Below are 9,905 nucleotides of genomic sequence, written 5' to 3'. Positions count from 1 at the left end.
CTGGAGCAAGAAGACGGCGGAGGCCCAGCTGGGGATGGCCTTCCAATGTGGGAGGGGTGCCCGTCGCACCATGACCCCCCTGATGTTCCGGATCCTGGAGGTGGCGTCTCGAGAGTTGGATGGGCGCTTGAGAGCATCACAGCAGCCACAAGGGGGTGAGTACACTCTCATTCAGCTGAATCAGCGCGCATTACGTAGTGACAGGGTGGGGGAGGTGGGCTGTGGGTTCCCCTAGGCCAGGGCGAGTTTAGTAGGCAAGGTCCCTTCGTAAGGCAGGCCATGTGGCACCCTACCCCACCAGTGTTCTGAGCCAACTACACCTAGTCAGGCTCGTGTGACTTCCATGTGTGCATCAATCAGGCATAGGCCTTGTACCCCATGTCTCTGTGATTAATTAGGGAACTCTAAGTGCACGGCGTAGTGCAGAGGTCTTCTGTGTCTGTAGTGTCCGCCAATGGTAGCGGTATTGCATGCACTCAACATGTCTTTCTTCTGTCTCCCCCCCCCTTTTTTTGGTCTCCCTGTTCTTGTGTGCAATAGCATCATCAGGCGGAGGAGCAGTGGTACCGGAACAGGAGTGAGCTGCATCCCACATGGCCATGGAGGGCGAGACAACGGAGTCTGAGGGCACCAGTGGGACGGAGGGCGAGGGGAGCTTCACGGCGGGGACCGGAGCTGAGACCAGCGACACGGACTCCTCCTCTGATGGGAGCTCCCTTGTGGTGGTGGGCCCATCTGTGCCCCCTCATCTACAGGTACAGCCGCCACCCCCCCTACCAGCACCGCCCTCCCAGCAGCCCCTCAGCGTGTGCCCCGTGGCTGCTCACCCAGGAGGGTGGGCATCTCCTTCGCCCCAGGCACCTCAACCCTTGCCCCTGTCAGCCCTGCTGCCCTCAGTGAGGAGGCCATTGACCTCCTCAGATCCCTCACTGTTGAGCAGTCTACCATTCTGAATGCCATCCAGGGTGTAGAAAGGCAGTTGCAACAGACCAATGCATACCTGGAGGGCATTCATTCTGGTCAGGCAGCCCAACAGCGAGCTTTTCAGACTCTGGCCTCAGCACTGATGGCAGCCATTGTCCCTGTGTCCAGCCTCTCCCCTCCAACTTCCTCCACCCAGACCCAAACCCCTGTACCTCAGCCTATCTCAAGCACACCATCAGACCAGCATGCACACACCTCAACACACAAGGGAAGCTCTGGCAAACATAAGCACCACACATCCCACAGGCACTCACACAAGCATCATACCCATGAAGACATACCAACAGCCACTGCCTCCACTGTGTCCCCCTCCTCCTCATCTCCCTCCTCCCTCCCTGTCACGTCTCCACTCACACCTACATGCACTACATCTTCATCCACTACGTCCATCACCAGCACACCCATCACCACACACCGCTCACGTGCACTCACCACCCCCACTACTATTCACACATCCCCTGCGTCCTCTCCCAGTGTGTCTCTGAGCCCTCCTCCCAAGGTACACAAACGCAGTCACACACCCACCCAACAGCCACCACCTCATGACAGCCTCCAGCCATGCACCTTCCCCCAAAGTCAGCAAACGTACACCTCCTACAACCACTACCTCTTCCTCCACTCCCAAACCCCCTCCATGTACCCGTCCCAGTGTGTCTAAAAAACTTTTCCTGTCCAACCTTGACCTCTTCCCCTCACCTCCCCCACCCCTTCAGTCCCCTAGGGCATGCCTTTCCAGGTCCCAACCCAGCACCTCAGCCACCACATCAGCAGGAACAGTGGTGCCAGCAGTAACCGGCTTCTGGAGTGCGCCAAGCAGCAGGGAAGCCAGTGTGCCAAGGAGCCAGACCACGGACAGTCCCCCACCTCAGAAGCATAAGAAGTTGGCCACTGTCCGGAGGGAGAAGGGTAAATCACCTGCCACCAAGGGCACTCCCAGGACTACAGTTGGGAGTGGGAAGAAAGCTGTGCCACCATCCAAGGTGGGGAAGGGGCACAGAAAGAAAGGGAAGTCGCCGCCAACCTGCACGGCGGACAAGACCGCTACCAGCACTGCTGCCCAGGACCCCGCCGCCAGCAGCACTGTTGCCCAGGATACCGCCACCACCAGCACCGCTGCCAAGGACACCGCCACCAGCAGCACTCTCACTCAGCCACCCACCAGCACCGCAGGCCAATGAGCACCGCAAGCACCGCCGCAACTGAGGCCGCCATGAGCTGGATAAAGCACTCTGAGCACGAAGCCCTCCCCAGAACCAGTGGAGATTCACATCCACTACCTCCGTCCTTGGCAGGATGAAGCACTCTAGGCACAAAGCTCCCTCCAGAACCAGTGGAGATAGGCATCCACTATCTCTGTCCTTGGCAGGATGATGCACTCTGGGCACAAAGCCCCCTCCAGAACCAGTGGAAATAGGCATCCACTACCTCTGCCCTTAGCAGGATGAAGCACTCTGGGCACAAAGCCCCTTCCAGAACCAGTGGACATAGGCATCCACTACCTCTGCCCTTGGCAGGATGAAGCACTGATAGGCATACCCTACCTTTGTCCTTCGCAGGATGAAGCACTCTGGGCACAATGCCCCCTCCAGAACCAGTGGAGACTGTTATCCACTTGAGAGACTGTGGCTTTGCACTCCCCATAATAAAGCAGTGGGCAAACCAACCACTTGAGAGACTTGAGAAACTGTGGCTTTGCACTCCCCAGGATAAAGCAGTGGGCAAACCAACCACTGGAGAGACTTGAGAGAGTGTGGATTTGCACTCCCCAGGATAAAGCAGTGGGCAAACCACCCACTTGAGAGGCTGTGGCTTTGCACTCCCCAGGATAAAGCAGTGGGCAAACCACCCAATTGAGAGACTTGAGAGACTGTGGCTTTGCACTCCCCAGGATAAAGCAGTGGGCAAACCACCCACTGGAGAGACTTGAGAGACTGTGGCTTTGCACTCCCCAGGATAAAGCAGTGGGCAAACCACCCACTTGAGAAAATTGAGAGACTGTGGCTTTGCACTCCCCAGGATAAAGCAGTGGGCAAACCACCCACTGAAGAGACTTGAGAGACTGTGGCTTTGTACTCCCCAGGATACAGCTGTGGGCAAACCACCCACTTGAGAGACTTGAGGGACTGTGGCTTTGCACTCCCCAGGATACAGCAGTGGGCAAACCACCCAATTGAGAGACTTGAGAGACTGTGGCTTTGCACTCCCCAGGATAAAGCAGTGGACAAACCACCCACTGGAGAGACTTGAGAGACTGTGGCTTTGCACTCCCCAGGATACAGCAGTGGGCATTGAGCCCCCTCGTGGATCTGGCGTTGCGCACTCATCCGGCTAAGGTGCCCCCCCTTCCCTTCCCCCTGAGGTGCCTGTTGTATTTCTATCTGATGCCCCTGCAGTGTTCTCTCCGTTTTGATCGGGTATCTTGTGTGGGCTTCGCCCATGCATTTTGGGCCCAGTGGTCCACGGACTATAAATGGTGCAATTTTGAGTACTGGATTTTAATTGATTACAATGGTTACAATCATTTCCTTTTGTCTTTGCATTCTTTCGGGGGGTTGGGGGGTGTAACTGTAATGTAGCAACATGTATTAGTGCGCGTGTTGTAGTGGGTGAGGGTGGGGGTGGGGGTGTTTCGTGTTGCAAAACACTCTCTTTTCCCTCCCCCCTCCCCTGTGTCCTAGGTGCAGTACTCACCGTGGTCTTCGCCGCCGGCGTTCGTGCTCCTGGTAGAGGAGCAGGAAGACAAAGGCAGGAAGAATATGGAGTTCTGGCTCCATGGCGTCCTGGTTCCTCGTGGGGAGCGTTTTCCCTTACAAGTCCTGTTTCCGCCGTGTTTTGTTCGCGATTGGCCTGTTGTGATACTGTGGGCGGTACATTGTGTTCCGCCAGTCTGTTGGCGGTTACTGCCGCAGTGTTTGTTTGTACCGCTGTGGCGGTCGGAGTGTTAAAGTGGCTGTCTATGTTGGCGGTTTCCGCCATGGTCGTGATTCCATTTTTGTTTCCGCCAGCCTGTTGGTGGCTTTACCGCCGCTTTAACACCAACCACCAGGGTTGTAATGAGGGCCATAGTGTCCCTATGATCTCCAGTCTGGAGCCTGGGCTTGAGGTAATTTCCTTGATGGGTACCTAATGATTACAGCTCAGAAGGCAATACATAAGTGTACATGCACCACCATCCCACTCTCATTCTGTGTCATCCAAAACTGGTTCACAGGCTAAGAATGATCCAGTCTTTTTTTTTAAACAAGTTTTATTAGTGTTCAATAAAGCAGAAGGCACAGCTGGGCTCTTTGTTACATCATTCATTTCACTTATAAGATTAGGTAGCAGTCTCACGAGTATACATTTTGTAACTGGTATACATAATCATATAAATGCATCCACTACAAGTGATGCTCTCCGCCAGCCTTCAGCAACCAATATCAACAACAATCCCCCAACTACCCTCCTCCCCCCTCAATCGCATCTAATGTAAGGTATTCAGACAGTCCTCATCTGGATGGGTCTCAGGCTGCGTCATGTGCTTGGTATTCAGGCCACATTGAAGATAGTTCCCTTAGTAGACAGCTGGAATTAGGAGAGCAAACCCTCCTTTCTTAGAGGTCACCCCATATCAGCATCAGCCATTTCCAGGCAAAAGTATTTTCAAGGTGAGGCAGCCACATCTACTGTGGCTGCCCGAAAGCCAGCTACTATGGCCTCCCATGCATGTGCGCTCTCCAGGCACCCAATCCCCCTTTTTACCTCCCTCGATAACACTGCACCCTCTATTGTTGCCCATTTTTCCAGTTCTTTACACCATCATGGTAATCGCCCCCACTGTTTTTCAATTACAGGTTGGTTCACGTTTCACTGGTAGGAAAGCCAAATCCTGAAATCTACTCTGTTTTTTTAAGTGTGAGGGAACCAACTCAGCAGACAGTGCCCCGGCATGCAGGGGATGGTCCCATCTAATACAGAGGTCAACTGCTTTGTGACCCCCTCCCAGTATTGATACAATTGAGGGCAACTCCATAACATGTGGAGCAGCCCTGCCCCATTCTCCCCACATCTAGGGCAACCTGTCTCCTCCACTTGAAAGCACAGTTGACTACGCTCTGGAGTCAAAAACGCTCTCTGAAGTACGTAAACATTAATCAGTTTAAAAAAAGCATTTTGTGAGATCTTGGGCATTCTATTTAGTATTGCGCCCAAGGTGAGATTGGGGTACCCGGATCTTCCTCCCACTTATCCTTCAGCTTTTCAAGTGGCTGGCGGCTATCTTCTCCTATAGCCTTGTACAGATTGAAAACCGTTTTAATACCTGAGGAGAGGGCCATATATCCACAACTGCACATCACCAGAGGCTCAACAGTACAATTTCTCCAATGGCGAAGTATTGCCATAGTAGTCGCTTTATACAAGAGGGAGTGCCCCCTAGAGACATCATAGTTCACTCTAAAATCTTCAAACAAGAGCAGTTCCCCACTCCCACAGAGGACCCCCCAGAGTGGACACCCCTGCCTCTGCCCAGCTTGCACAAATTGCAAGGTTTCTCCAATTCCCACCCCCCCCCCATGAGGAAGGGCTTTCAGCATTGTTACCGGCAGGGAAGGTGAGTAGGGCATGCTAACCTGGGCTTGTCATAGGCACCTCCCCCAGCACCTTGTGATCACTCTGAGTTCCTCAGTGTCAGTCACAGAAGTGCACTTGACACCCATTAGTATTCATGCTAAGTCAGTCAACCCTGGTACAACTGAGCCCCACTCCCTCTCCGGTCCCTGTTTTCTCGCTAACCATTGGGCAAACCACTGCAACTGGGCTGCCTGATAATATCCCACAAAATCCGGCAACCCTAGCCCTCCGTTTTCCACTGGATGCTGTAACATAGTTAATGCGACCTGTCTGCGGGTAGAGCCCCATATGTATCATATCATTGTTGAGTCCACAAGTTGCCTGGGGTATCCACAAGGGCAGTGCTCCAAAGTAATATAAGGGACGAGAAAGGGCAATCATCTTCAGCAGTTCTATTCTACCTATGACTGATAGCAGAAGGGTTGACCAACATGCTATGCTAGTTTTCAGTGCTCAGAGGGCACTGCCCACATTTCCATCTAATAAATCTGCTCGATCATGGTAGATCCTAACACCCAAGTAAGACACACATCTTGGGGTCCACTGGGGACTAGGTCATCTGGCAGTGCCAATTCTGCAACCATAGGGAACACCCATGATTTCTGCCAGTTTACCTTAAAACCCAATAATTTCCCAAACTCCTCCAGCACGATCCTAGCCTCAGCTAGCTCCCCCCTAGCATCTTGTAGAAATAGCAACGTCATCAGCACATAATGCTATTCTATGCCAATTCCCTTTCCCTTTTAGTTCTCTGTAGTGTGTTCCCAGCCACACCCTGGCTGGCTGTCAGAGGCTCCATGGCTAAATCAAACAGCAGTGAGGATAGTGGGCACCCTTGTTGTGTCCCCCTCTCCGCCATGCAGCATTGTGAAATTACTTTATTCGTTCGCACACGTGCTCTTGGGTTTGTGTACAGCAACTTAGTCCAGGCCACAAAACCGCTCCCTAGTCCCATTAGTGCCATCACTGCATACAGATAGTCCCACTCTAGGCTATCAAATGCCTTTTCTATATCAACAGCCATGATCACTTTAGTCAGGTGTCTAATATTGAGGAACATATTATGTCCCAGAATGAACCCAGCCTGGTCTGGGTGCACCAGCCATGGCATATGGGAAATTAATCGCGTGGCCAGTATTCTACTGAGAATTTTATAATCAACATTTAACATTGACATGGACCAGTAGGCCTTATAGACCCAGGGAGGTTTGCTGGGTTTCAATAATGGCACTATCAATGCTTCCTGAGTAGTGTCAGGCAGTCTGCCCAATGTTCTCCCTTCTTGTAAAGTTTCTCAACTTTGGGTACCAATTGGTATACATACGTCATGTACCATTCCACTCAAAATCCATGTGTCCCATGGGTTTTCCCTCTTCTCATGCCCTTTATGGCTGCTTTGATCTCCTATTGTGTGGCATCCACCCCCAAGTCCTCAGCCTCCTTAGGTGCAAGCTGCAACAGACCTACTGAGTATAGATATACCTCTCCTGCTTCTACCTCCCAGATGCTTGTGCTCTGGTACAACTGAGTATAGTATCTAAGGAAGCGATCATTAATCTCCTGTTGCCTAAATTCTTGGTCCACTTCCTCCATTTCTAATTCTAGAATTGGGGTCCCTCTCTTTGCAGGATTGGTTAACCAGGCCAACAAGGTGCCTACCTTATCACTCTCCGCATGCACGCATGCCATATATCTCTAATAGTCAAAACATCTGAGTCTCTCTACTTTAGTCGCTACCTCCTCCTTCTTATCTAACAAAGGCTGCCGCATTTCCGGGTGCTCGGGCCTCTGTCTCTCAATCTGGCACAGTTCCTCCTCAGCAACCTGTACTTTCTTCACCAAAGTCTTTCTCACTCCCATCCCCTTTGCTAGACATTGCCCCCTAAAAGTAATTTTAAATGCTTCCCATTCTACCTACGCGCTCAAGGCCGTCCCTTCATTATCCTTGAAATGATCATTTATACCTTGTCTTAACTCCTCCCTGACTACTTGATCCTCAAGCATTACAGGCTTGAGCCTCCAGATGGGTATCTGAGGTTAGGCTCGTGCCAGTCGCAGCTCAATATTATAGGATTATGGTTCAAGATCGTAACGGGCAAGTATTCCTCATACGTCAGTGTGCCGTGCACATCAGGGGAACACAGAAGTGTGTCAAGTCGTACATGCAAGTTATATAAGCTAGAAAAATAGGAATAATCCTTATCTTGGGGATGGGTCACTCACCATGTGTCCTCCAAACCCCATTCCCTCTGCCAATCTGAGAAAGCCTGCGCCAGTCTCCTCTTCAGTGCATCGCTCAACGAAGGGTGTGATCTATCCATTTCTACATCAGCCGCACAGATGAAGTCTCCCCTAATTAGTATAGTGTGCGTCAAAAAATAGGCCAACTGCCCTGACAGGTACGTTATGAATAAGCTCGGATCCACATTTGGGGCATAGATGATAACTATTGTCAGGTCCCTACCCTCACGTCTCCCGCTCACTACTACATTTCGTCCCTCAGGATCCTCTACATGTGTTGTACATTAGAAAGGCACCTCCACTCTCACCGAGATGAGAACCCCCCCAGAAAAGGCAGACTATCTAATATAGTATGCCTGTCTTCACCATCTACATTGCAATGCTGCCCCCTCCTGGGCCATCAGATGAGTCTCTCGTAGCAGCCGTATAGGTATCCCCGGCCTAATTTAATATGAGAAGACATTATACCTTTTATAAATGGTATGCATGCTCCTGACATTCCAGGACATTAATTTATAGTTCGCTTGCGGAGCCATGATAATCATAAATCGCCCGAATGCCCTGCGGGTCTACCCCCAATCCCGGCACATGTGCCCCTGGAGCCGCCAATCAAGTCAAACTGCTTAATGTATCTATTCAATCTCTGCAACCCCAAACAAGCAACATCCCAACATTTCAACATCCATCCCCTCCCCAGGACAAATCAGGCAAAGCCCCCTGTCCAAACCTGTTCAACTTCAACCAAACAATTTGGGTTGATCCACATAAACAGCATGGGAAAATCTCAGGCCAGAACCTGCAGCTTGACCCCCCCCGACCAGGGCCCCAATCAGGGTCATGTAATAAACAATAAACAATTTTGTGCATCCTTGTGTAGTGGTCCTCGTAAAAGCTTCCACCTCCTGAGGAGGGTCGGATCATGTCCACTATATCTCTCAATTGGTGTTAGGTAACAGGCAACCCTTGTTTGATTGCTATATGATGACATCTGCATTTCCAGGGGTGACCTGAGGGATTATTATGGTGGGAGTATTTGACCTGCTGGAGGCTGAGTCTGATTCGGAGTCTTCCGTGCAGCTGTTCTCCATCCCTGGGGGACCTACAGCCTGAGTCACTCATGTTCACCACTGCCTCTACTGCTTTCCTCTTTTTGCTGTGTGATTCTTTCCCCGATGGAGGACCGCCCCCTTGTGGGTAGGTCCTTCTTCTTCTTCTAGTACTCGATGGGCATCGCTCCCCTTACATCCTGCTGGGTCCAGGTTGTGGATGATTGTCGATCTAGTTCCAGACTTCCTGTGAGGTAGGGTAAAAGAGGACCCCCTCAGCTGCCACCACCCTAATACATGCTAGGAATAGCATGCTGTAGGTCACCCCCATCTGGTGGAGGTGTCTTTTAGATTCATTGAAGGTAGCGCATCGTTTCTGTACTTCACAGGAAAAGTCAGGGTATACCTGTATTCTGTTGTTGCCCATCACCAATTCCTCCTTCCATCTGGCTTGTTCCAATATGTAGTCTTAGTCTTTATAAAACAGCAGCTTTGCCACCACCGACCGTGGTAGAGCCCCCGGCAGGGGCGGTCTACTAGGCACCCTATGAGGGTGAAAAATGGCGACATGTCTTTCTGAGGAAACTGGGTCCTAATAAATCCCTCTAGATATGTGAGCATGCTGTTCCCCTATACTTGCTCTGGCTACTCTACTAGTCAGATATTGTTGTGCCAGGATCTGTTCTGCATTCTCAGTTTGTAGTTCTAAGGTCTTCACTTTCATCTCCATGGTTGTCAAGCGAGTTGTTAGTTCCACGACTGCCGGGGGCAGGCTCGCCACCTCTCTCTCTGTCGTGGTGAAGAGCTCCGCCTCACAGTGGTGATCATCTCTCAGTAGAGTCAAATCTTCCCCCAGCGTATCAATTTTAGTTTCTAATGCCTCTCTTGTCGCCATTATCCCATCTGCATCTGGTTCCTCATTGAGCGGGGGAAAATGTCTTTCTTCCTCACATCTTTCCCATGGTCACTTCTTCAGATCAGTAATATAGCACTTCGTTGTTGTACCACCAGGACTAGATCTGC

The sequence above is a fragment of the Pleurodeles waltl genome, chromosome 12 (assembly GCF_031143425.1).
Source record: "Pleurodeles waltl isolate 20211129_DDA chromosome 12, aPleWal1.hap1.20221129, whole genome shotgun sequence".
Taxonomy (NCBI): Eukaryota; Metazoa; Chordata; class Amphibia; order Caudata; family Salamandridae; genus Pleurodeles; species Pleurodeles waltl.
Note: the sequence above shows the minus strand (reverse complement) of the source record.